Raw genomic sequence first — 27,798 nt, forward strand, 5'->3', positions numbered from 1 at the left:
AAGTACAAGGGGTTAGGGAGAAAAAAAAAAATCTCACTATATATATCATTTCCTTATAGTCAGGGATCTGAATGGCTTTTAAAATCTGGCAGCAACCACTTAGGCTTTAACTGCCACCATCAGTCAACTGCAAAACAATTTCTCTATGGTTTTAATTATGCAAAACCATGCTGCAGTCTTTGAAGAATCTTTTTTTCTATAATCATCAATTCTTAATGCAGAAGGCCAGAGGTAGAACATGCCCGGAATCTGGTGCTTTGGTGTGGTCTGCAGTAGTGCATTACCACGCTCTGCCCTGAGGCCCTGCTAATTACAGGGCAGTGTAATTTAAAAACTGTACAGTGTAGGGTGAAAAAGAGCAGCTTACATTGGTGCCCAGTTAGGATCTTTCATATTGGAGGGACATTGGACTCTCGGGGCTTACTACCTGGGCACGTACTAATGCCGTTCAATTTAGTTGCTGTGGCTAAAGCTAGCACTTTAGTTGTTTAAGATCGGTTATCAAAGCACAATGGAATCGGAGTGCAGTTAAAAAATGTGATTGTGTCAAAGAGGAGAACTTACAGGCAGGTATATCTAGAAATATAGTTGAAGAACTAAATTCACCTTTAAAATGGAATGCAGGGTAGGAAGGCAGCTGCACGAGGTCAGAACTTTCTAGGAGATGGGTAGGTAGGACTTGCCTGCAGAAGTTGCAAGATTTTTTGAAAAGTCTCGCTGACGGCATGATTTTAAAACACGTTGCTCTAGAATATGTGATTTCCAGTGTTGCTCTGCAGTATGGATGTGACTTTCGGATGGTAGTAAGCAAGGCACAACTATAACTTGCCAGCAGAGAAACTCTGTGTTGTTACTAGGTTGCCTCATCTGTATTTTACAGATGTGTGAGCTTAACCCACAGAGATGAAAGGATTTGCCTGTGGCCATAGAACTAGTCATTTTTTTGTCATAGCGTTGTAAATAGGATTTTTAGATTCCTTTATCATCTGTGCCATTTTCATCTCTTCATTTTAAGAGAAATGAATAATAGCTGACCAGATTTAAGTATTTGTATTAAATGTCCTGAAGGTGAATGGTGGTACAGTGTATTACAGGGTTTGTAATGTCTCAGGTCCATTGTATCAGCCCTTGATCTGGTAACTGTGGCTGGCTGTGACTTGCTTTGTGAGTAGCTTTCATGGTGTCTAGGAGCTTTCACAGTATGTGCCCTGCTTTTAGAATGGAAAAAGGAAAAAATAGCTGTACTAAATAAATACAGTTGAAATTATAAAGGACATCAAATTGGAACTTTGTGTGCCTGCACTGAATTTGCCGAAGTAAAATGCTGATTTTTTTGCCAAAAACTATTGCATATGGCATTTAACCCTGAAAAGAGCTCCACATAACGTCAGATTCTCTGTCCTCATTGAAGAACTCTCTAAAAGGCAGGGTAGGTAAAATGCTTTGAAACTTCTCATCTGAACTGGCTGTCATAGAAGTGAACCTCAAGTATGTTCTGCCTTCACCGTGGACAACAAAAAGAGAAGAAAACTTGAGCCGCCTTATAGGCCCTTTCTGTGAAGCGATAGAATTCTCTAAGAAATTTTAGATACTTTGCTGATGAGTGCACAGATGCATAGGACTGGATGGAGTTTCCTGCACTGTGGAGTCTAGTCTTAACAGTGGCATAATTTTCCTTTTATATGGAAACCAAATTGTTCTTGGCTAAGCTACCTTTGTTGGTTGCTGTTACTCCCATTAGGTTAGTTATTTTGTTCACATCCGATATATCTTAATGCTTTTTTCACCTCTGGTGTCACGTATTTCTGGACAGCAAATTGTAACTCATCTCAGCCTCCACTTTGCCAAGCTTAACAATTTTTTGGTCTACCCTGGGGAGGCTGACTCTGTTGTCCTCATAAGCCTTTCTCTACGCGTGTTACAGACTGAGGTGGGCAGCGCTTAGCTTGTTGTAGCCAGTGTTCCTGACTCAGTCTCATTGCTGCTTTTTGTGGTGACGAGCATACTGGCTGGTACACATTAATGCAGGATCTGCCTGGTTTGCGGCTGCTTTGTCTGACATAGAAGTCTTCCTTCTTCTTGGTTTTTCTCAACTGATAAACTTCCAATTTTTAGCAGAGGTGGTTTTTGTTAGTCTGTAGTGTGTCATTTTGTCTTTTTAACTTAATCTTTTTTCTTTTATTTCACTTCTGGTTCTTCTTTGGTAGTTCTGATTTTCCTAATATTTACACACATCACTGTAAACTGATGAGTTGCATCTTAATTACTGCATCACAAATCTGAACACCGTTTGCTGTATGTATGAATCTTCCCTGAAATTAATGTTTTAAGGAGTGTTTTTCTTATAGCTGATCAGTATATTTTTCTGTGAATTAAAGTTTTAGTGTTCTGGATCCTACAGTATATATTTATATATTTGTCCCATCTATATATTTTACTAGAGAAGTGTCATCTTCACATAGGAACCTGTTGTCTTCCCACAGTTCTGTGGTACCATGGTCAAAGATTTCTAACATGTGCTGTTGTAGCAAAATGGCTGCTATTTTAGGTTAAAAATCATACTTGTTGTCCTGGAGAGCATACTAGTTGAAAAGCTTTTGTTTTGGCCTTAATTTAATCTATAGTTATTTGCTAACTCCAAGGTACACGGTTAATGTCTTTGTTCTGTAATTTGAGTGTAAATAGAGAGGTGAAGGCGTGAAACTGAAACATGAGTTTGTGTGGTGCATCAGTTGTGCAGTAAGCAGTCGCTTATAAATTACTGTTTTCCTTCTGTAATGCTTTTGGAAACCTGAAATAACTAGTGCTACTAGTTCCAGTGGCACCTGTAACAACAGGTAGTCCAGCAGTGCCAAGAGAGGCTCAACAGTTTCTGTCCTTGGATGTTTTTAAGACCCAACTGGATAAAGCCCTGAGCAACCTTTTCTGAGCTGAGAGGTGACCCTGCTTGGAGCAGAAAGCTGGACTATCCTTTCCAGTCTTAATTATTCTGTAAAGTCAGATTCCACTACCTCTTGCTGAGGAATGGGTTCCCTCTTGGAAAGAGATGTGCAGAGGAATAATCATTCAGCAGAGTGTATTGAACATCGTGGTGTTGCTTTGCTGTGTTTGGCTTCTGCTCGTCTGTGATGCCTCAGCCTGCAAGATGCTGTGATGCTGCAGAGGGTCCATTGTGCAGCTAGCCTATATGGATTCACATAAATTCTCTTTCATTCTGACAGGATTTTCATGTCAGTAGGAAAAAAGAGAAGAATTAAAAGATATACCTGAGATGGTCATGTCTGGGCTACAGCAAGAGATAGTAATTTCAGTAGGACCACATTAGAGGAATCCTGCTTCTTTCTTGCCTTCAAGGTAAAAGGCTGAGAAGGTGAGCTGGAGTATTCAGCTGGCTGCTGTCTTGGACTTTTGCTGTAACCCAGCCCACTTCCCATCAGATTCATCTGTGCTTTGCTCTCCAGTTTGCTCTCTCATCCTGATCCACTGCTTTTTTTATATGTGTGTTACTTTACTTCTGGGTTTCTTTCTGGAGTGAGTTGGTAGAAACAATTCACCCCATGGGCTGCTCCCCCATATGGCCAGCGTTGTGCCACATTTGTGTTTGCACCTCACTTTGCTCTCCATCCTGGCAGGTTATGCACTACCCAGCACCCGGGCTGCCTTCATGCCAGGGTGCAAGGCACCTCTTCCTAGTTTACTGCTATAAAGCACTGTTCTGTTGAGTTACAACACAGCTGTTGCATCATTTCGGAAACCATAAACCTCAAAATTCAGAACAGTGCCCTCACAAAATAATGATCGTGTCTTAAGATCATCATGGGAGCTGAGAAGAGACCATGGGCCAGATGTTAAACTCTGTGGCAGCTGTGTTAGGCAAAACAGAAGCAGCGGTGTGCAGTGTGACAGGGAGCCTCCCCTGCACCACAGGGCCCCTCTCAGAGGCTGACCCCGGTAGCTGGTGGATTAAGTGGTGTAGATGTTGGATTCGGCTGGCTACAGAGGGAGCCTAGGAAGGCTGTGGCTTTCTCAAGTTAAAGTTAAGCTTCGTGTCTAGCTGCCTTACTTTCCTGCTGTGTGGATTGTCTATCTGTTTGACAATGAACTTGGGTAAGGGTTCTGGACTGATTGATATATGGGATAAAATGTGCTAGAAAATGTCTTATTTTACTTCTCGAAGGGAAGACACGCCATTAAGATGCCTGTTGCTTAGGTGTGGTGAGTGATGTTGGTGTGGCCAAGGACAGTATGTTCCTTGTCACAGTGGTGACACAAGCTGTGGGTGCTGGCAGCAAGAAATGAGACTCTTGAATCCTTGCCAGTGGCATCTGAATTCAGTCTGGGCCTGCAGGAAGTAAAAATCGCTTGGGAGGTTGGGTTCAGTTGCCAGTATTTCTTTTTCGTGGATGGGGAAGGAATTGCAGTGCCATGTGGTGACCCCGGCACTGACTGTGGCTGGAATGAGCAGATGGGACAAGGTAGCTGAGTTGAGAAGCTGCGCTGGGAGAGCTCAGTTGTTGCTGGTGACATGAAGTAGCTACTTTGTTGAGCTTCTTATATCGTAACTGCATTGAGTCTTTTACAGACTTAATAGAAAAGTCATTTTAGTTAAATGCATTGTATTTTCATTAATATAGTGGGAGATATACATCACAGTCCCTAAGTGTAAAATGTTACAGTAATGGTACTGTCGCGACGGAGGGAAGACACAGTCACTCAATATGAGAGATCAGCAGACTTCGTTTATTGTCCCTTACAGTCACCTTTTATGCCTTGTTATAATTAGCTCATACATATTACAAAAGTTAAGCTCATTATTGGTTAGTTGCCTAAATATCAAGCCCGCCCCTAGTTTCTCTTCTGTCGTTATCTGTTCCCACCTGCAACATTCTTTTCCCACCAAAATCTTCCTGTTATTGTGTAACAAGAACAGCCAAAGACGGTGTATTTTTGCTTTACTTCAGATAAGCTGAGAGCGATGTGCATTTTTGTCCAGCCAGCTGGACTAGGTCTATGTGAACTTTTTCAGCTAGCCAGTTATCCACATGGTACCTTATTCTAAAATGTCTTTCAGCTTTATTCTTACGTTCTGTTTGCTCAGAACTGATCCACAGTCCATATTCTGTTTCAAATGGTAAAGGAGCTGTATTACAAAACGTTAATAACACTGCATTTTTTACAAGTTTTTAGTGATTTTTTAAAAATTATTCCTGTATTTATTACTTTTCGCCAAAAAAAAAATTTCTTATACTACTAGCCTGTTTATGTAGATCCATTTAGTCAGAAATGGTTTGTCCTTTTTGTGTCTTTCAGACTTTATTAAAGAAGAACTGGATGCGCATGCCGAATTTCAGCTGTGAAAGATGGAGTAAGGTAATATAACTTGAGTGATTGTTGCTATAATGTGTGATGATCTGCAGACACTGAATGCAAAGGTTCAAAGATGAAATGTTAGAGGCAGACAAAGCAAAAGGAACTTCAGCCTCAGAAATAATGAAGTACTGGTGAGATCCTGCATTCTGGTATCAGCGGCATGCTTACCCTATGTTTTGTACTGTGTAATACATTGTATTGATCAGAGGTTTTCTGTTATCGTTGTGTGCGCTGTCCACAGAAGCTCAGGTAGATCATTAGCTAGTGACAGTATAATTTGCTCATCTTTGAACAAGTGATGTGGACGTGTTTCTGGAAATTTGTGAGATTTGAAGTATAGCCTGTGCTAAAAGGCCAGTATTTGTCACCTGTTTCCGTTGTAAGAACAAAATGGTAGTTCTTTATTTTTCCTCCTTGAACTTCTTGGGTCAACAGAGATGGAAGAAGGCAGATCTGCCTTTGCTGTCATTGAATATTGCTGTAGTGTAGAGGACTATCCTTCAGGATGGGGACTAAAACCTGCTAGGCACTTCACAAACATTTGCCAAGTATTTACTTCTCCACAGTGAACAAGCTACTTTTATGTCCTGTGATGTGGCAGGGCCAGAGGATGATGGTTACCTTGCTTAGGCCCTGAGAGGTGAATGTGAGTCCTGGTGGGGTTGCTGTTAGCAGAAGACTCTTGTGAGATGACTCTTGCCCGCTTGTTTCCAAGCAAAGTTCAGTCACAGGACTCGCCTTGCTTCCTGTGGGGCAGAGCAGCTGTTGGTGGGCTTTATGTCAGGCTGACGAGCTGCACCTGGCTTCTGCAATTTCAGAAAATAAGAGAAGTTGTGGCATGCATGCTAGTGATGTGTGGGATATGGCCTTTACGGCAAGGCACTATGAAGCAGACACCAACCAAGTGAGACAGGGGCAGGAAGTTTTGCTGGTGTGGGAATAGGAGGCAGTGGGAGGTGAACCGTGATGCTCATGGTCACATGTGATGCTCTTGGTCACATGGGTAATTGTGTGCAGAAATTGAGGAGGAACCCTCAGTCTCCTCACCTCTGATGTAGTGCCCTCTGCCCTTTTACAGAGTTTAGCAAAGAATGAATGGTGGAGTAGTCAGTGGTGAACAGCAGTGACTTCTCAGGTATTTTTCCCCAAGCCCTACTAAGGGAGAATAAGCTCATTTGTAAGATCAAGCAGAGTCAGCAAATACACTTTCTCTTGCACTATTGCTTTTCTTGTATCAGATATGTGTCTTAATGCAGACTGAGGATCAATTACTGAAAAGTCTAGATAGGTGTGCTGCCATGATTGTGCCTACATCTGTAATTAAAGTGAGCGGTCAGTACCGTGGACTGAGTTATTTAACTGGGACAGAATGGAGTACAGTGCACAACAGGATGCTCCAGGGGCTTATGTGTAATTTTTGCCTTTCACTACCTTGAACTGTTCAGTGAAGAATAACTTGGGAATCAGGCATGCGCTTACAGATCTTTCTTGATCCCAAGAAGGCTGAGTTGAAGTTGCCAGCAGCAAATTAGTGTTGCCAGACCCTGTAACTAGCTTTACTGTGACTTAAAAGGAATTGCGGTAATACTAGTCATCCATATCATCTTTCTTTCTTCTATTAATCATTGTCTGTATTGGAAAAGATACGCCTGGGGTAATCCTGCATCTCCATCCAGTTCAGTGCTGCTTCTGGCTGAAGAAATTAAAAAAGAATTGTCATTCCTCACCAAGACAGCTACGTCTTCTTCCCTGTTGGGTCTGTCTCCACACTTTCAAAGAAATCCATAACAATAGAGGAAAAAACCAGCATTTGGGGCTCCCCTACAGGGACAGCATATCATCCTAATTAAGTGTTTCTCAAATGTGGCCCTGGCTGTGCTATCAACTCCATATAGACAGATCCCACTGCTCACCTGAAGCTTTTTCTTAGATTTGGTCTGGAGAGATAATGGTAAAGAAAGAATAGAGAATGCCACCCACTTCTGTTTGGCTGCTTGCTTGGTATTGTAGTGCATGTTTTCTTTCAACTGATTTGGATTTAGTGGCTTCTTCATTAAGAGTAAAAATTTAATTTTGCATATGTAAAGCTCCACATAGCTTTTTTGATTGAGGCTCTTTAATGTGTGTATATAAAACGGAGTTTATTTTCAGTGGCATCCTTTTTAAGTAGCAGTCCCTGCTTTCCCGTCAGTGAGTTCTCTGGGTGACATCTCTAGGAAATGTGCCCTGCTAAAGCACATACTGGTATAGACGATGAAAAGACAAACTGCATGAGTGACTTATTAGTACAGCAAGCTGCTTTATGATTGTTGTTGTTAGCTTTTACTGCAAGTTTACTATCTGCTTTTACAGTTTGTTTTTTAACAAAACCCAGCATTCACTAGTTTGTTCCTTCCCCACTTGACAGTTTGCAAAGTATGTTAAAATACAGAGCAGGCTATGTGTGAGGGCATGGCTGTGTTAAATGGTCAGTGATCCTCATGTTCATCATCCTCTTGTTAGCGCTAGAGCAGTTGCATGCACCATGCCAGATTGATGTGTGTAATTGCAGTAACTACATGTGCGGTTGTTGCATAATGTGAGGCACTTGGCCTTCTGATAATGATCTATATTCCATTAAGTGTTTTTCTGACTCTGCTGATACTCGTCTGCAGAGTTAACCATGACTTTAGCAGTGAAGACAGAGATGAAGGACTGAGTTTGAATAACATCTTCAATGAAGGCATAATGAGATTGAGTAGAGCCTTAATACAGGGAGAGTGACAGAAAGAAGGGTAAGAGGATGTGATGATAATAGCTAATGAGAACGGCTGTGGAGGGCACAGAGTCAGGGAGAAGGTGGCAGCAGAATTTAAGACATTTTTAGTGTCTGGAGACTACAATGTTCTGTGGGTTATTACTTTGTGCAAGCACAAAAATAAATTAAGGGTTTTCTGAAATTAAGTGCCACTCTGACATCAAGGCATTTAAAGTGTTTGGAATGTTACCCTGTCCAAGCTTACCTTCAGTTACATAATATCTTAATTTTACTCCTGTGTTTGCATTTTAATTACAAAGCTGTTAGTGTTTAAATTACAAAATTCCCAGTACCTACTTGTTAATAATCTCAGCATTAGGTGAACTACACAGAATCATTATGAAGATTTCAGGGAAAACTGTTACACTAAAACACACTGGGAGGATTAACATTTAGTCCGAACCATCTAAACGAACCCTCAAAATCAGCTGCCTACCGTGCTGCTTTCATTCTTGGAAACTTTGTATATGGATCATTTCCTACTTCTAGTGTTCTTTTCCATATAGCTAGGAAGGTAAGATAGGAAGTGACCATGCAGGTCCTTAAGTCCAGACCTCCATACATCAGAAGGTCTGGACTGTGCAGTACAAACACTTGACAGCTCTCTGTATTGTCCCCAAGGCTAGGTGGAATACAATAGCTTGAAGCACTGTAATAACAGACAATAATCTGCAGTGGTAGTATGCCTCAGACTAGGGTATTGCTACCATGCTAGTCTCTGCAGAATAAATAGCAGAAAAAAGCTCCTAGTTATTTTTAGCTTTAGTGCATGATTTTTCATAACTTCTGGGAGGGCTGGGCAGATGGGCATTAAATACCTGGGGTCAAATTTTCAAGTACGTATCTTTAATCTAAACTCAGACATCTCAATAAAAGTCCTTTGCGGACACTGAGCACCTGCAGCCCTTGGTGAAGTCAGGAGCAGTTGTCAGTGATTTGAGGTCTCCCAGGAAGTCCAGCCAGCCTTAAAGCCTACATCAGGAGAAATCCCAACTTTTCTGCTCATTTCAGTAGGACTGAAGCTTATAGTTACATATGTGCTGCCCCGTAAGTGTGAATTTAGGCAGAGGCCCAGCAGAAGTTTGTAGCCATGATATTCAGAAGGAGTCTTCACTGGCTGTTTTGAACGCTGTGTGACATGAACAGACAGGTACAAACTGACTTCTAAAGCACCAGCATGCAGAAATCACACTTACACTGTTTGAAGAATGAATTAATAGGTAGGTGTCTTAAAATTCAGGCCCAATTTGTCTGAAGGAGGCAATAACACAAATATCACCTTTTAATAAGATGATTGCTTTCAGCTCAAGGCATAGAAATGCTGATTTGGGTCAAACAAAATACCTTAAAATTGCAGACTAAGGGAGTGTTTCATGTGCTTTTGAGATATTTTTTGCAAAGTTTTTGCATGTGTATAGCAAGCTGATAGAGATACAAAAGTGCTAAAACAACGAGAAAAGGAAAAAAAAGGAATAAGTTCTTGGATCATATAAAAGAGGTTTCTTGAACTGGGTAGCGTATTTATTCTTTTAAAAAGCCTTGAAATTTTATCAAGAAAATCATGCTTCAGCACAAAAACTTTTCCAGATGTAACATGCTTAAGTGACCCAACGAACTGGGAAGTCTATGTGACTGTATTCAATAGTTTGTGAATATAAGAAATTGTACTGAATGATGGGAATAAGGTACTGTGCAGCTCTTCAAGAGACTTGTGTAACAGAGATCCCAGAAGCATCTCAGATTTGCACTGGAATTTCTCATATCAAGTTAAACAAGCGCCCTAGCTATATCTTTCTGTATGTCTGGTGATTTTGGGGTCTCAGGAACTTTCAGCAATTCTTGGATATTTTACACATCATTTCACATAGCTTTTTGTAGTCTCAGAAGAAGCATCCAGTTTCTGCATCTCTTGTATTTGAAAAGCAATCGGACTTTCTGGCTGTCAGAGTGACTTTCTATGTTTTTCTGTATTGGGAATTCTCAGATTGGAAATTCCTTAAAGGTACCTTTTTTATGTATAATTAAAATATAGATCCATTACTAAGATTTTTTTTTAGAGAATTTTTTTTTACTTGATACTATTGAGTGTTATATGTATCTCTAAGGAAACTGAAAATGTGAAAAGGCGACTTCAGGCTCATTAATTTGACCTTAATAAGCTTAGAAATTTTTTTTAAGGAATGAGTAAATAAAGATGCAGTAATTGAGTGGAAGGAGGATGAAACATGATCTATTTTGCTAAGATAGGTCATGTGAGACTGACCTAGTATCTTTTTTTAATAAGAAAGTAGGTTTTCTAGAAAAAGAAAAAACGTGCTAGATCTGGTCTCGCTGGATTCTACTGAACCATTTAACACGGTGCTGCACCAAAATCATTGCTCAAGGTGAAGGAAGATTGGGTTAGTGTAAGAGCTGTAAACTCACGCAAAGAACTAGCACAAGGGGAGGCAGCAGGAGCTAGATATATGCGATGAATTATTCTTTGGGAGTTGACTTTTTTAGTGTTCTTGAGGCTTTTTGTTGGGTATTTTTTGAGTTGATTGTGTTGTCATGTTGAAAGTGGGCTGTTGAAACTTGCTGTTGGGAGGAGGATATTAGTTTCCAGTAGACAGTTTTAGAAAGAATGACTTTACAATTATTTGTACAAGTAGGTAATACTGAAGGGATTGAATTCAACACAGTAAAGTGTCAGGCCACACACTAGCAGGAATTCATTTACTGAGTTTAACCTTGGTGTTGAAATTAGCAGTTTAAGCTCTTACATAATCAGTGGAAAGAGACAGATTTTTAATTAGGCACCCAACGCCTGCTTTCTGCCTTGACTGTTAAGAGCTAGCTAGGCACCTGACTCTGGCATCTGTGCTGGATGCCTGGAGTTGGATGGTGCTGTGGTCTCAACTTAGGAAGTAATATCCCAGCTTTTCCCGTGAAGAGTGAGTTCAACAATGGGAAAACTCTGAAGGAGAAAGGCCTCTGTGAAGGTGAGTGGGTTCAAGTTTGTCTCTAGTCTGTCAATTTGAGACCACTATGGAAATGATGGATGGGATCCAGGGAGGTGTCAGGAGAGGTATTTCCAGGGAAGGCACCTGAGCTGGATGCATCAGGGCTGGGACCTGACCTGGAATAAGTGTGTAACACTTCTTGCCATACCCAAGAAACTTCAGCTCAGTATGTAACAGATGCAGAGGAAAGCCGCAAGGGTGATCAAAGGAATGATATTACAAGAGGAGTCAGACAGCTGTGTTGGATATGTCAGGAAGGCTAGCAAAATGGGAAGTGTAGTTGCTGCAGCTTTGGGGAGCTTTGGAGTGTGGTGGACATCACCTAGGTGAGAGCTAACAAGCCCGATGTCTGTAGTCCATGAGAGGACTAATAAAAGTCTGTGTGTAACAGTGGTGTTGTAGGAAGGTTATGATACAGAAACAGAAGAGTCCAGACATGATTTAGAGGTGATGTGAACTTTATATAAGGCACATCTTAGTGACTGTAGTTTGTGTGTGTATGTAGCATATGGATAAAATATTTATAGCTAACATTGAAATGCATAGTGATAATCCCATAATATATGACAGTAGCCAGTAGGAGAATGCCTGATGTACATTTGAGGAGGAGTTTGAAGATTTATGAAGGGCAATTGCTTGGATTCTTTGGGCTTAGGCTGTTCGGCAGCTTGTGCTTTTTGGTCACTGCTATACAGTGTGATACTTGCTGTCTACTGTATTGCCCTGCAATTTCCCTGCACTGTACTGGAAAAGCTGTGTGGTAAATCAGACATCAATGGAATTTGTAGGTTTGGACATAGGCGTGTTAAGTTTAGCGTATGACAAAGATAACGTTTAGAAAGAAGACTGCTGGACAGCAAACTCTTGACCACTGAGAGAAAAGCTTACTCTGAACTGAAAATTGTGGTTGAAGATCCCTGATGAGCCTGTAGTGACAAATGACGGGTGCAGTACTTACAGTCAGTGACAGCCCTTGCCCCAGATATCTCCTTAGTTTGACAAATGCTTACACTTGTAGCTGTAGTGAAGAACTGCCCTTTGCCTTGAATAGTGAATGCTGTACCACTTGTCTGAAGGATGACGCACCTGTGTTTAGTTAGAAGTCGGGAAATGTCCAAGGACCTTTATTGCCCCATGACGGATGTACAGACTGCTAAGTCCTTGGGTTGGTTATCTCTAAAAGGGACATTTTGTCTTAGATTCCTGTTGTACATGCAACGTGGCGAAGACAAAGAATTTAAACGTGGCCGGTAAGGAATAGAGTCTGCACAGCGACAACTCTTCAAGGACATTGCGCAGGAATGAGATATGTGAATGAATTCTCAGAATTGTAATTAATATGTAGACATTTTCTTGGAAAACTAATGAATAGATATAAGTAGCTTGTATAAAGGGGGGGGGGGCTGAAAAGTCCCCTCGGGGTGCATGACTTTGGTGGAGCGATCCCCCATGCACCCAGCGCTGCCGAATAAAGATAACCTCTGCTCACCTGCATATTGCTGACTGATTCTTCAAATCAGCCTAGATGCTGGTTTGTCCAACACCAGGTTCAAAAAGGAGCTGAGTTCTCTGAGCAAGGGTAAGTAATGTGCTTTTTTCCTCTGTCGCAAATCCTTAGTTGCTCTAAGTGGCTTTATCAGCTATTAAGACATTGATCAGGTTGTTCTTTAACAGAATTATCCATAAAATAACAGGAGGAAAATGCCACAGCAAGAAACTTTTTTAACGTACTTCTGGCAACGCTATGTTTAGTTCTATAGTTATTTGTTTGTTAGTAAGTACTTAGCCTGTGTTTCTGAGGTTTTTAAGTGCTTAGAAGAGTATCAAAAGAGAATCGTACGACTTCTCTTCCCCCGCCTCCCCCCACCCCCCTTTTTCCTAATTCATTATTTCATAGTGGTACTAAGTTGTTATTGTTCTGTGGTAAAAACAATTGTGGGGTGATCTCACAGTTCTTACTTGGAAAATTGCCACAGTAAAGAAAAAACACTGTTTATGGACTGCATTGTCAATAGTTTGGAAGGGGGATGTTCTGTTGGAAACACAGTGCTTTGAATGACAGTCCCAGAGAATGGATGGCAAGAAGGGAGAACTGAGAAGCTAAGAGTGAAAATGTGTGAGTGCTTTATCAGGTTTATTGTTTGTAAGAGTCATTATCTATTCCTTTAGATTGAGATTCTGTCCCAGTTTAGGTTTTGACTTTTTTTTCTGTATTGTAGGTTTTATTTAGCTCCAAGTCACGTTTTTCTGGTTAGTAAACTGGGGTTTTAATTTTAAAATCTGTCTACGCCTCTTCCTGAGAGACAACACTTGGAGCATCTCAGGCCTGCATGGCTGTCACTTTACAGAGATGCCCAGAAAAACTGGGAGAACATCACTTGAAGTGATTTCTGGAGGAGAAAAAAGAATCAGGTCTGAGGGACTTGTACCTCCTAAGTTTCAGGAAAAAGGCATCTCACACTCCTGTTGAGGAAGAAAAAGAAATAGAGGAATTTCTAGCTAACCTTTCTTTCCCATGACAGTTCCTCTGTTGGGGGAGGGAGGGAGGGATGAGAGGAGGAAGGGAGTGGATTAAATAAGTGCAAATGAAACATGGTATGCATCTCTGACACGATCAGTTTGGACTCTATGATCTTAAAGGTCTTTTCCAACCTAAATGATTCTATGGCAAACAAGAGTATTGTCAGGTTTAGAATATTTCCCTGGTCTGCCCAAGAACTGTTGTAGATCATCATTAAACATGAGATGCTGGAATGCAAATCTAGTCGTGTTTCATAGTCTCTTAAGACAGCTGTTTAAAAGAAAGAATTACCTTTTGAAGGTTCCAATCTCTCTACTCGGTTCTAACTAGTTGCCTGTTTTGCTTAACTTCAGTACAGTTTAGCAAAATGAATCCCATCCAAAGACTCTACGCTTTTCTTGACCTTTTCATAGCATGGTGTTTAGTCAAGGTAAACACTGGCCTCGTGGATTGTTCATGCAGATTTGTACACACTAATAAAAATTGAAATATTTTTGTACAATTAAATAGAGTCTGTGTGGACTGTATCTCTGCTGAACTGCATGCAGGACAAGGGAGGTTCCAGCTGCTTTGGATCTTTCTGTCATGGTAATTTTAATAATATGTTTTCTGTTTGGATATCTTGTAGCCTATAAAAACAAAAAATAAAATGCGTCAAGGTATTTTGGGAGTTTGTAAGGCAAGCATGACAGGGATAATATTAATTTCTTCTTGAAATGTGTTTATGCTAATTTTGCTTTTGAAACAAAAATATATCCATTTGGGAATATTTATGTTCAAGATTGTTCTGTAATTTCCATATTAAAAAACCCAGAACTTAGTGCAGCTCCTGCTAGACTTTAACCCCAAAAATGTCTAGAACACAAAGATGAGAGAGTCTAAAAGATGTGTTGTGGCTCAGGCCCTTGTGAGAGCTCACTCCCCTTGAAAGCATTTAAAAAATAAGCTGTCTGAAATTGTACTTTATTGTTGACTTTTTGCCCCTGTTAATGTGAGCAAACATAGAAAAAGAATTAAAAAGTGCTGCTCGGCTGTTAACACCAAGCTGGTTTTAGTGGGAGATTTGAACATTGATCTGTTTTTTCTGAAAGGAGGCGTTTTCACTGAGGTTGTGCACGTTCATGTTGGTGACTTCCCTTCAGGCAAATCTGCTGTGATCTGTGATAAGGTGATTTTTGGAGCTGTCCCAGGCAGCTGCCAAATATTCTCAAATATTCAAAGTGGAGGTGTGGAGAAAAACAGTTGTGTGGAGGAAACTCCAGCTGCATAAACCTACAGGTTTGGTATAGTGTTCTGGAAGCATCTTGGATAGTTGGATTTCCACTGCTTCAGTTGGAATTTTCATTCCAGAAATGTGGAGATCTCCACATTGAGGTGTTTTTCTTGTCCTTCAGCTGGCACTCTTTGTGTTTGTTAATCCCATCCTGTAAATTGACCCATGCCCCATTTAATAAGCATGCCTGTTAATACAGACGGGTACCTTCATCTTCAGTGAAGATTGTTAGCACTAGATGAACAAGGCCTGACTTTAGAGGCAAAACCGGTGTGAACTAAGGCACCAGCTATGATTTTTGTGGATGCTGGAAGGGAAAGGAGCCAATGTGAACTACCTTTTGTTGATTTTCCTTTTTTAAAGGTCTTCATTGTGCTTTAAGATGTGGGGTAAAGATCTTGTCTTCAGTCTAAAGAGAGGGGAAACATTCACTAGGTAAACTGCCACAGAAAAACTGAAATACTTTTCAACACCTTTATTCCTTAATAACTGGAATTCCCTGAATTCTGTTTCTTTTAATGTGTGAGCCCAGGTTAATACAGGAACTGTATGATTCTACTATGAAGATTAATAACCTTTAAGAAAGGAAAAAGAGTAACACTGTCCTTACAGAAATGAAGTAACAGCATTAGGAAATAAGACTGGTAAAAACCAAGTTGAAAGCTTGTCAAATTACTTACTGGAGTATCATGGTACGAATCTGTTGCTAATAGGAATACAGAAAAGATGGTAAACAATCAGACTTCATTCTGTTTGGCTCAGTAACATGTTCTGCAGCAAAAGCCAATTTTTAATGTTGTCCTTCTATCCACTGTTACTGGGAGAGGAATTTCTTGTTTTCTAGTTATGTATATATATAAATAGTTTAGTTTGGTTCTGATTTTTTTGTGTGATTTTTTTTTAAAATATTTTAGCAAAAGAGCTGTATTTTCACGTGCCGTCTATGAAGGTTTAAGATTAGCATAGAATTACAGTTATATATCAGTATAAGTGATTTTGATGTTTCCATTGTTAGTGAACAAAATGTTATCTTTTGTTACCTGCTTTTGTTTTATTGCTTTATAGTTCATAGGTATAGAAACACAAACTAGGTAAAAAGAGAAAATAGAGTTTAGGCACATTTAAAATCTTTTGAACAATAAAGTAGGAGATAATACAAAATATTCTAGGTCAGCTGATGCACTCTCAAACAGATGAATCTTTGCTAGTTCAAGGGTGAGTTAACATAAATAGCTTTGAAGAGAAACTTTGAAAAATTGCCTTTTGTAAACATTTCAGACATATGTAGCACAAGTAATAGCTTGAAAGGTAGCATTTCATTTCTGAATTACAAACTTTATTTTTCTGGTTTATTTCTGTGATATTTCTGTGAATCAGCTTTGACATCCATATACTATAACAGGAAGAAAAAGCCTTTTCTGTTTTGGATTCATAAGTATGACACATCAACTTTGTTTTGCATGGTGCCTGTTCGTGCATTTTATCCTCAAACAATGAGTTATATGTGTTAACCCGTTTGCTTTGATGGATCAGGCAATAGCTATGAAGTCAGATGACCCTGCCACAGAGTCTTTTATTTCTTTGAGAAGGATAGTTGGGAGAGCAGGGCTTTTGGATAGTATTTGATACGGAAGGAGATAAAATCGAAAGAAAGCGTTCCTGAGGACTGATTTTTCAAGAAGGCACTGCTAGGAGCAAAAGTAACTCAGGGAGCAGTGGTTGTTGATCCCCATGGAAAAAACAGACTCCCAGAACATTGGGAATGTATGGTCTCAAGTGACTTGGTGGTACTGCAGATTGTCTGTAATTAAGAGCTTGGATATGTTGCTATGCAGTGAAGGGAAGAGGCAAGCACAGACAACAAATTTCTCATGATTTTTCTTCAAGTCTTCAAGCAGCTTGTAACTTTCCCAGCACAACTCCCATCATCTGGAACTGCTTTTCTGGGTCTTGTTTAAAAACTGTCCTTTTTCCCCTTCCTCAGGAGCACCAATAAGTACCAATAAGTACTTGGCATCTGTTACAAAACATCTTTCATTAGATTAGACAAAATCAATACACTCAATAGGAGCCTCACAGAGTAGGAAAGATCCCTTCTATGTCCAGCTGCATTCATCACTACAGAGAAGGCACTGGCATATTGTATCTTCATGTTTTGGCTTTGAATTCATATAGCACAAAAGGAGTAAGATATCTTCTGTCCTGAGGTCAGTTTCCATATTAGCAATCAAACAGGAAAATCTGAACATGACAGCTGAAAAGATTGTGGTTGTAAAGGTGCCTGAAAAACAGACATAGCAATTACCACATGGTCGTGGCTTTCCCAGAACTGAGGGGAAATTCGAGGTATATTTTTCACTTGATTCCTGCAGTCTGATTTGTAATCTTGTCAGATTAAAGAGTCCTTTTACAATATGACAGATCACATTAGGAAAATCCATTTGGACAAGTGTTTGCACACTCTGTTCTCACTTATGCAGGACTGACCTGGGGATTTTCACTGGGACGGAAAATAGAATACATTTTAACACTAGTTAGTTGGATGCCACTGTTATATTCTCCCAGGCAATGTATTTTATCTACAGTTTAAAAAGGCAGATATAGCTGCAATTTCATGACATTTGCTTTTATGCCAGTTTAACTGCAGGCAAAACTGTCCATTTGTGTAGCTGTCACATTTAAAAAAATGAAAATGTTATTAAATATATTAACTTTTGCATGTTCTACCTTACTGTAGAGTCAAACTTCTATCGAATCATAGAATCATTTAGGTTGGAAAAGGTCTTATAAGAGCATCAAGTCCAACCGTGAAGCTAACACTGCCGTGTCTGCCGCTAAACTGTGTCCCTAAGCACCACATCTATGGGGTTTTTAAACATCTCCAATGAGGGTGATTCCACCACCTCCCTGGGCAGCCTGTTCCAGTGCTTGACCACCCTTTCAGTAAAGAAGTTTTTCCTAATATCCTATCTAAGCCTCCCGTGGTGCAACTTGAGGCTGTTTCCTCTTGTCCTGTCACTTGTTACCTGGGAGAAGAGACCGACCCCCACCTGCCCACAGCCTCCTCTCAGGCAGCTGTAGGGAGCGATAAGGTCCCCCTGAGCCTCCTTTGCTCCAGGCTAAACACCCCCAGTTCCCTCAGCTGCTCCTTGCAGGACATGTGCTCTGTTGCCCTTCTCTGGACATGCTCCAGCACCTCCACGTCTGTCTTGCAGTGAGGGGCCCAAAACTAGAGACAGGATTTGAGATGGGGCTGCACTAGTGCTGAGTACAGGGGGACAATCACTCCCCTAGCCCTGCTGGCCACACCGTTTCAGATACAAGCCAGGACGCTGTTGGCCTTGTTGGCCACCTGGGCACATGCTGGCTCCTGCCCAGCCGGCTGCTGACCAGCACCCCCAGGCCCTTTCCCACCAGGCCCTTCCCAGCCCCCCTTCCCCAAGCCTGTAGCGCTGCGTGGGGCTGCTGTGACCCAAGGGCAGGACCTGGCACTTGGCCATGTTGAACCTCACACCGTTGGCCTCGACCCATCGATCCAGCCTGTCCAGATCCCTCTGCAGAGCCTGCCTGCCCTCCAGCACACCAACACTCCTGCCCAGCCTGGTGTAATCTCCAAACTATACTTCTCACACCCTCTGGATCTCTGAAAACACTCATCCATTTGCAAGATGGGAGTTACAGTACCAATCATTTGAATTAGCTAAGCTACTTGTGGGCCTTAGGTCATATAAAAACTGGTAGTGCAACAGAATTGTAGAGAACAGTATTTTTGTGGCTTTCACATTCTTTATGGTGAACTGCGGCTGTGTACCTGAGGTTGTCTAGCACTTAGATAATTTCGTAGCCAAGATCAAGATGTGATTTGGTAGTTCATTGCACATGGAGTTCTCTTTAAAATCTGAGTCCGTATTACCACAGAGCCATCCCTCAGATACTTAGCCACAGAGCTATTCAGAATGGAAGAGTTAACAAAGTGCTTGTTGAGCGCACACTGGTACCACTGTTCCTGCATCATCCTCTATTAGCGTGAATTTTCACAGGGATTTGATGCTGTTGCTGCTTCAGTATTGAAAGGTCTGAAGGGTTTGGATCAAGTGCTAGCCTCCTGCATTTCAACCAGTGGGCCCTGGTTTCATTCCCCTAGGTAATGCCAGAGACTGATTTTTCTTTAACTCACTTTTATTTGGATGAGCAGGTTGCTTGTTTGGGTTTTCTCGTAAGTGTATACCTCATGAAGAAGTATTTGCCCTGTGGCTTTCAGTTTCAGTTTGTTTTTATTTTCTTTGTTGAAAAAGATTACTTTTTTTGTTGTTGTTTTTAATTGGATAAAGGAGTTATTAATAGACTTTCCCTTTTCAGAACTGGAAAATGCCCAGAAGGGCTTTTGCTCACACTTTCCAAATACAAATTTACTTCTAAATTGAGACCAAACATGGAAAAGTTTAGAATGTTAGGTGAATAATTTGTGTAGTTCTGAGCAGATGGAAACAATGTAAAATGAAAAATGAAATTAGTCTTGACAATCATAGCTGTTTGGTTCGTATAATGTTTAAGTTGGTGGTTTTAAATTGTCCGTGAACTATGCAAATAAGTTGGTGGGAAGTGACTGAGCAAAGCAAGCCTACGATCAGTAGCTTTAAATTAACTTGTACCAAATGGTTCTTCACTGGAAAATTTTCAGGGAGTTTTCAAATCAGAAAAGTTTAAAAGATGTTGATATAAGAGTTTAATAATATCCCATTTAATTTTGTCATAGTTCTAGCTTGTTTCACTTCAAACAGGTAAAAAGTTTAGGTTTATGACATTTACTGTTTTAAAATAATTATTTGACAAAGATGGATTACACTGATGTCTGTGATTTACAGTGGTATCACTGTGGGCAGGTGATCATTTTATGTTTTCAGTGGAAGCAAATAGATTGTGCTTGGACCATAGATGTTACCCCCGTGATCACAAACTGGCCTAGCAATGTTATGTCTAGCTCTCATTCTTGCATCTTTAGTCTATAAAAACTCTCTAAATTAAGTTAGAGATGAGGTCTGCATGGCCTGAAAAAGCTGGAAACAGCAAAATTAGTGCTCCCAACTGTTTAAAAAATTCTGTCTTAAAACACTGCATGACAACAGGATCTGCTGGTTCCAGTAAATGGTGAAGAATGGCACTAAATTCCATATCTGTGCCCTTATACTCAAAACCTTTTTTATATGCAAAGATGAAACACACCTTATATCTAAAGGCAAGAAGCTGTTGTTATTATAATTAAAGTCTTTACAGTCTAATCCAGGAATCATTACTTGTGCAGATCTAGTAATTACAGGAAAAGAAAGGATGCTTCTGTATAGGGGAAAGTCTCAACAAATAACAACACAGTTAAAATCATTGAACACATGGAGTGTCTATGTCTTTATCCTGCTATAATGCTCATCCTTCTGCTCCTCTGGGTCCTAAAGTGGTTTCATTCTTGTGGTGGGGATGTGGGGGTGCTTCACTCTAGGATCCACTTGGGGTTATTTTTATGTTTGCTAACAAGCTTCTAAACTTGCTCTTTCTTCATTGGTCTGCAGCTCCATGTTACATCTGAATTTACTACATGTGGTACCTTATGTACATGTTAGATAGCTATTCCTTTTTCCTGTTTTTTATCCCTAAAACCAGTTTTGTCCAGCCTCAGATATGCAGTCCTTGAAGTGACCATGGGTGAGCTGTCTAGCTACAGTGTCTTCAAGTGTCAACTCTATCTCCTTTTATCCCATGCTTTTAGTCCTGTCCATCGTGTGTCTCCACTTCTCAAGGCCTCTGCTACCATACTAGTCCTGTATTTTTCTACCCTACATAATTTTGTTAAGAGTTGTAAAATGATGATGTTACCATGCAAAGATAAACAGAAGTAAAAGCAAATTAGCCCTAGACATCTGGGTGGTTGGAAAAATTGTTGTTATAACTAAACCAACTTTAATTGCAGGCTAAAACAAAGTTCCAAGCAGGTCAAGAAAAGTTCAGACAGAGCAAGCCTGAAAAGCCCAAGTTCTCAGGGTTTGCAAGCTGCCCTGCAAGGCTTTATGGCCAGTCACTAGTGATGGCAACGTGGTATTAAAGGGCTACAGGGTAAGAGTGCTGCAAGGGCCAACGATGAACTGTGGTAACACAGTATGTCCTGTTAGCACCCGCCGTTACGTACAGAGGTCTGGTGCGATGTCCAGCTCAGAAAGGTCCCAGGGTGTTTGTCAACTGAATCTGGGAGTGCAAACCTGGAGATGCCTCACGAAATACCAGTACTGCTCTTTATACTGTTTTTCTGTGTCCCTAGTGCTGCCTACTCTCAGATCCTCCAGGCCTGATTAACCTTTTGCTCTGACCCAGTCATTATATTCAGCTTTTGGTCCTGCCCTTTTTCCCAGAAGGTACTGCCTCTCCAGCAGTGATGCAGAGACACAGAGACACCAGGTGTAGGAACGTGTGCCCACACTGAGATGCAGTTTGGTGTCTTAGTTTAACCTGTTGCAGGAAGTGGCTTTGATGAGATGGTTGGACTATAAACTTGTGTGACTGAAATGCAGGTACCTCTTCTCATCTGGGCCAGAAGAGCAAGACCAGTAGCCATGGGCAGAAATATAATCTCTGCTGCCTTGCCTTGGAGGTTTGACTGCTGAGGTAGGCAGCATGCTTATGAATTTCTGATGAGGTGTGGTGGGAGGCACCAGGAATTAGCAGGAGAAGTTGGCGTCACTGTTGCTTGCCTTCAGCATGCAAAAATTGAGAGTAAAATGTATCAGTCATGAGAGTGAGTTAGTCATGAACTTTAAGAGAGGAGGGTAATCTGGGATGCATCTTTTATATTTTTCAGGCTTGTCTGTATTCATGCAAAATTTGCTTTTAAAAAAGGTGAGATGTCACTTGGCTTGTAGTAACACACCAGTTTTATGAGGCATGTTGGTGCTTGGACAATTGACAAAGCTCTGACATTTAAGCTTGTATTTTCGAGCACCGAGTGCTGCAAGGAACTCAGCACTAGTATCTGCTCTTTGTCCTTGCATAGCATTGATATCTTTTCGTGATTGTTGCTACCATCTCCACTGCAGCTGTTATTTTTTTAAATAAACTTTTGATGCCCGCTAAACTACATCAGTTCTAAAGATTAATCAGTGCTAGTTGCTGAAAACAAACCAGTAGACTGGGGTTACAGTTATTTGAAAATTGTTTTTAAAAGCCCTGGACCTCAGAAATCCATGGCTGTACCCTATAGGAGTCTTAATTTTTCTCTGAATTTTGATCTGAACTGTTTATTTTGTTTGGTCTGTTAGTAGATGAGGGAGAAAGAAAAGAATGTTGTTATAGCAGAGTATGTTGCACAATGTGTTGCACGATGCATACTGCAGCCACAGAAGTACTTGCTACCCTCTCTGTCTGAACAGACCACTTTTACCTGTAATATGTTGGAGCGAGGAGACGTGAACCTTCTAAAAAACATTTTTATTTGTCCATGGGTATTCATATGTTTGCTTATTTTATGCTTATGATCTGCTTTTTTTTTGTAGATTGCATTCTTTATTTATTCCAGTTTTGTGCTACTGATTTAGGCCTTTTAAATTCAGCAAATATGGCAAGTTCCTGTATATTCCAAATATTTTTCCAGTGTGTTTTAAAATGACCCGTGTCTGTCAGCACATGTAATCTTTCCCACATGGTTGTGTTTCAGTAGCTTTGCTTCAAGTCAAGAATCCATTTAGTAAATTATATTGTCAGGTCTTGTTAGCAACAGTTCAGTTTATACTTGACGTGGATTTTGCTCTTTACAAATGTGGTAAAGTGTACTTTCTTTTACAATCCAGGTGCAATTTATTCTGTCTTAAAACACATAAGCAAATATGTTGGTCAGCAGAGTTAATTATGTTCTGGTACAGTTATAGCTTACTCTGAACTATTTCATTGGGCTTTGCTTGCACCTTCCTATTTCTTTTTTCTTAACTGAATTCTAGGTGTACTGTCTCCTGCTGATAATTCTCATCAATACAGTCACTGAGATCAGGCTATTGTTGAATATGTAGAAATGTGGGTTTCTCTGAAGTTACCATCTTAACCTGTTTTTTCTGAAGAGTGTTAGTAGTGTCCTTCCTTGTGACCTGCAATGGGCAGATGGTGATACTCTGAGACCTCTGAAAAATTACTTTTTAATGTTTTCTGGCTTTGTTGGGAAATGAAATTGTGACTTCCTTTTCTGAAATACAGGTGTCTGCAGCTGTTCCTTGCCTATAGCAGAAAAGCTTGGACAAATTAGTGTCTCTCAGACCCTGTCACTTCATGTCCCACTTCCCCTTCTTGTTGGCCTTGATCAGAATACAGCTGCTGTAACCCATGTTGTGAAGGGCAGGGAGGATGTGTGTGTGTGTGCGTGCGTGCGGGAGGGAGGTCTGGGGCATAGGGAGGAACTGGGATAGCACACATGCATCCACTGCCCCAGAGTGCCCCTACTGCATTGGGCAATGCAAACACAGGGTAATAGTCATCCCTGAGTCTCCTTGCTTCTTCCCAGTGCTTGGACTCCTGAATCATTTTTGAATGTATAAACGTTTTTGAGTATATAAAGGCTGCATCTTGTTCAAGGGCCACTCAGAAATGGGTTTATTTCTTCTTTCAGTGTCTGTCTGGAAGCATAGCTAATGGCTAACAGGTGATGAGCAATATCTTTTGCTCCATTTAGCCCTGAGTCCTGCTTCTTGAGAAGCAGCTCAGAAGTCCATCCTTCCTCAAACCTACCGGCCCTACTCCCTTTTGGCTGTCATCTCAGCTCACATCTGCCTTTGTCTGGTTGATGGAGAACTCTGTGTGTTTCTTGTCACAACTTGGGCAAGAAAGCAAAACAAACTTTGGGGGGTCTTTGGCTGAGATCCTAGGAATCTGGACAGGGTTTTCTGGGTGACTTTGAAGTCTTTGACAGGGCCAGCAAACTGGGATCTGCATGCCGTCTAAAGAGATTATCAGGGAAAGCATTTTCAGAAACCGGCAAGACCCTGAAGCAGCACACACATGCGCCACCCCCACCACCCCCACGCCATTATATCTTACAGGGTGATATTACTGTTAACCCACAGGGTAGGATTGGCATGAAAAAAGGGTGCTGTCACTGGGACAGCTGTTCCACCAAAGCATTGAAATGGGAGCAGTGGTGGGCAGCATAGACTGTTGGCCTGTGTGGAGTTGAATGCTTATGCTTCCAAATGCCAGCATCCCACCACTTGTTTACTTGACTCTAAAAAGGAATCCAGGAAAGAGCCTTGTAGTCAGCATCTTGGCCCATAACAAGCTTCTAAATTAACAACATTGATTTAGAAATATTAAGGTAAACAAACAAATCATTTTGTTTTCCAGGAAGGAGAAATGAAAGCAGCACAAAGGAATCTGGTATCTGGAACGTAAAAGGAGTTGATTCATTTGAAGAGACATCCAGTGTCATGGCCATTAGGCATAGTCTAGGCATGCACTGTGTAAGAAAAAAAGATATATGGATCAGAAGTACACACACAGAACAGTTCAGGAGTACAAAACAAACACTGATGGAGAAATATGCATCAGCAGATTTGTATTAGTAGCAAAAGACTCCAGTTTTGCTATGCTGCCTACATCCTGGTAATAACCTTTATGGAGTATTACTCCCACACTAACATTTATTTTAAATTTTCTAAATACTTGACACTTGTTTCATTTCTTGAATCAATTAGTTATGTCTTGTTGAAAACACTTACGTTAGAGAAAGGATTCATCCTTTTTTTCCTAAAATCGTAAACCAAGGTTTATCCTTGGTTGCTGCTATATATTTTTAATTTATATAAACGTTTTAAACAGTGAGTGTAGGTATCACAGAAAGTCAGAGCAATGCCATGTAAAAATAGAGAGTGCTTGGGAGATTTTTCTGGTGTGCCTGTGACCTAACAGAGCGTTCTTTCCATGTGGGAAAATGTAGTGTCAGGAAAGTAAATGTTTAAACTGTGACCCTGGAGCGCAGTCCTGTTGCACAGGTGAAGCTCAGTGGTTTCAGAGCAAAATGTGAGATCCCATCAAATACATAGAGGACAGTGCTAACAGTAGCCTGTGATTCCTGGGTTGTTTTGACCAGAATACACTAGCTTTAATTGGTATGACATTAGTTTCTGAACTAGATAAGTATTATAGGCAGATAAATCAGATAATTCCTTAGACTGTTTGTTGTAATCAGAGCTTGACCAAAACTTCTGATTATAAATCTAGTTTCAGTGCTTTTATCCCTTCGTGTCTTCCGTGGTCCTCTCTCATTGCCTGTATGTTGGAGGTGTTTTCCTGCCATCCGTCTATAATCAAAAGCAATATAAAATCTTCAGCAAATGTTAAGGTGTGTCTGGTTCATCTCCATTTCAGGTCATAAACCGTTGGGGTTTCTTTTGCTTTGTTCTGCCTTTGTTCCCCCCCCCACACCTTTTCCTGCAGCAGGAGGAGCTCAGAGAGGGGGTTAAGCTCTTTGCTTTTTTCCAGTTAGAGCAATGCTGTTTCTGCATTGTGAGTGTCATGGTAATGACGAAAGACTGCTTGTGAAGAGGCGAGCTTTAGGAGGGTGTCCAAAGGACCATCAAATTCAGGAATGTGTTTCCAGTCCAAACTCCTCAACAGAAAATATGTCCCCTGTTCTCATGGGCTTTTCCATGTCTGTATAGGTAGCGTAAGAACCCTGGGTCATGAGGAGAGAAGTCATTCCATGCACAGGAAACTTCACCATGATGTTCCCAGCACATTTCTTGTGGAGAGGCTAAAGATTCATTTAGGGTAAAGACCATTTGTAAGCTGTTTCAGTTTCTGTTGGTAAAACAACAGAAGAGGCTGGGGGAGTTGGACTTCAAACTGCTCTGTCGCAAGACTCATCATTTTCCATGGCATTGTGCTGTGCACAGCTTGATAAAAGCTGTTCTGCAAAGTGAAACAGAGCTGTGCTTTTTCCTTTCTAGTTAGCAAACACGTATGTTAGAAATGCTCGCTTCCACCTGCAGGTGTGGATATTTTTGTACTCGTAGAAGGAGTGCTGAAGAAATAAGAGTGTTGTAATGACAAGTGAAATTAAACCAGTATCTTATTACGTTAAGAATGCTAATTGTGTTTCAGCTGCAAATATAGACAGTCTTAATTTGCACAAAAAAGTAAGTGGCCTGAATTGCAGTTTTCTATTAAAAGTACTCAGATATATTAAAGAAATAAAATCAGGTTTCTAGATCAATTGAGTTTGTTGAAGTTCATAGCAGGAAAGAGTCAAGAAGAAAGTTTGTGATTTACAAATTTGTCTGTACATAAGTGGGAGAGGCTGGACAAGAAAGCAAAGAGAAAACAGGCTACTTTCTGCTGCTGAAATGGCCTTCTATCTAAATGTCACTGAAAGGTTGCATTTGGGGATTTCCACGCTGCACAAATACATTCATTGTATATTGTGGTATTTTCTTTCATTTTCTTGCTGAAGACTTTTCCCTGTTCTCGCTGAGGTTACCCACTTGCTCAGAATCCTCAGGAGAGCTTCATAGAGTGATGAGAAGACTTCAGGGTAACCTTATATTCTTGTCCTTGATAATCAAGATTTTGGTCGGTGGGACATTGAACCAGCTTGTGAGGGGAACCTAGACTTAAGGAGTAGACGTGGAGGGTGAAATACAACCTTTGTGGAGCTGATAGACTGGACCTGCCAAGTGTGGTTTTGGTGGGGAGGTAATTTCAGTGGGAGACAAAGGTCCGTATTGAATTCTGGCACCACTTGCTTTCTTTTGCCTTGCCAAGGGGCATAGTAAAGGGGATGTTGTAGGTCATGGAGTGAGTGGAGCAAAACTCTGTTGTCAGCCTATGGACCTGCAGTAGACATAGGCTGTGTTGCTGCCCACATGAGTTTGGCTGGAAGGAATGATCTGACTCAAGGTGTCAAGGTCATGGCTCTGACTTTTCCTGTTGTGATCTGTGTGAGGTCCAGGGCATTCAGTCTCCTATTAAATGAGATAGAAGAGCGAAGTGCTTGTGAGACTTTGAAGAAAATAGCTCTTAATCAATGTCCATCTTAGCAGGCTTTCACTAGGAGCTGCTGTCCTGAGAGCTGATGTTCTGCTCTTGGGCTGGCTCTGCAGCCATGAGTGATGGGGTTGATCCAGACCTTCACTTCAGACTCTGAAGCATGGTTCATAAAGTTCCTTGCATCTTCTTTGAAACAGCTGTTGGGGATGGGAGGCTGGAATTACTGGAAGATTGGTCTTGAGCCAACATGGCAGATCTTGTTTCACAAGGTTTTCTGTGGTTGGAGTTAAAAACAAACAAACAAACCCAACCTGTGTGCTAGTTATACTAGAGATGGTGCTCTCACGTGGAAGGCAACACAGTCAGAACTTGGCATAGTCGGGCATTTGATCCTTTCCATTGTTTTGTCGATAGTGATAGAGTTAATAGGATGTTAGTTGGAAATTTGGCCATGTTGCAGATCCAGAATACTTACTTTTTCAGACAGTATTCATTTACTATTCAGTAGTGTATTGCTAAAACATTTTCAACCAGAGACACTGTTATCTGAAGAATGCATTTGGCTGAAGGAGCCATCCTGATGTTTCAAAGTGGATTGTTCAGGAACAGGAACCCTAATTTGTAAGGCTCAGAGAGTGGACCTTACAGCCTAGAGAGTCCAGAGAATGGTAAAACTAATTGCAGTTCAGTAGGTACCCCACGACTACTTTTTCACTCCCTCTTGGAGATGATGGTGAACTTTTAGTAGGATTGCACCTCCATTTTTTTAAAAGCATTAAAGAAGCTGTCACACTCTCCCTTTCTCTATTACTCTTTTAATGTAGAT

At 40.8% G+C, this 27,798-nt stretch overlaps 1 protein-coding gene across 19 annotated transcripts in view; it reads left to right on the forward strand.

Moving 5' to 3' along the window:
* INPP4A (inositol polyphosphate-4-phosphatase type I A) overlaps window positions 1-27,798 on the forward strand; it is a 131,462-nt gene that overhangs the window by 47,345 nt on the left and 56,319 nt on the right. For all 19 annotated transcript variants that reach the window (XM_040584775.1, XM_040584777.1, XM_040584778.1 and 16 more), the window contains one exon: window positions 5,311-5,370. The gene's annotated coding sequence lies outside the window, so the exon portion shown is untranslated. The remainder of the gene's footprint in view (window positions 1-5,310; window positions 5,371-27,798) is intronic.

The sequence above is a fragment of the Falco naumanni genome, chromosome 2, assembly GCF_017639655.2.
Source record: "Falco naumanni isolate bFalNau1 chromosome 2, bFalNau1.pat, whole genome shotgun sequence".
Lineage (NCBI taxonomy): Eukaryota > Metazoa > Chordata > Aves > Falconiformes > Falconidae > Falco > Falco naumanni.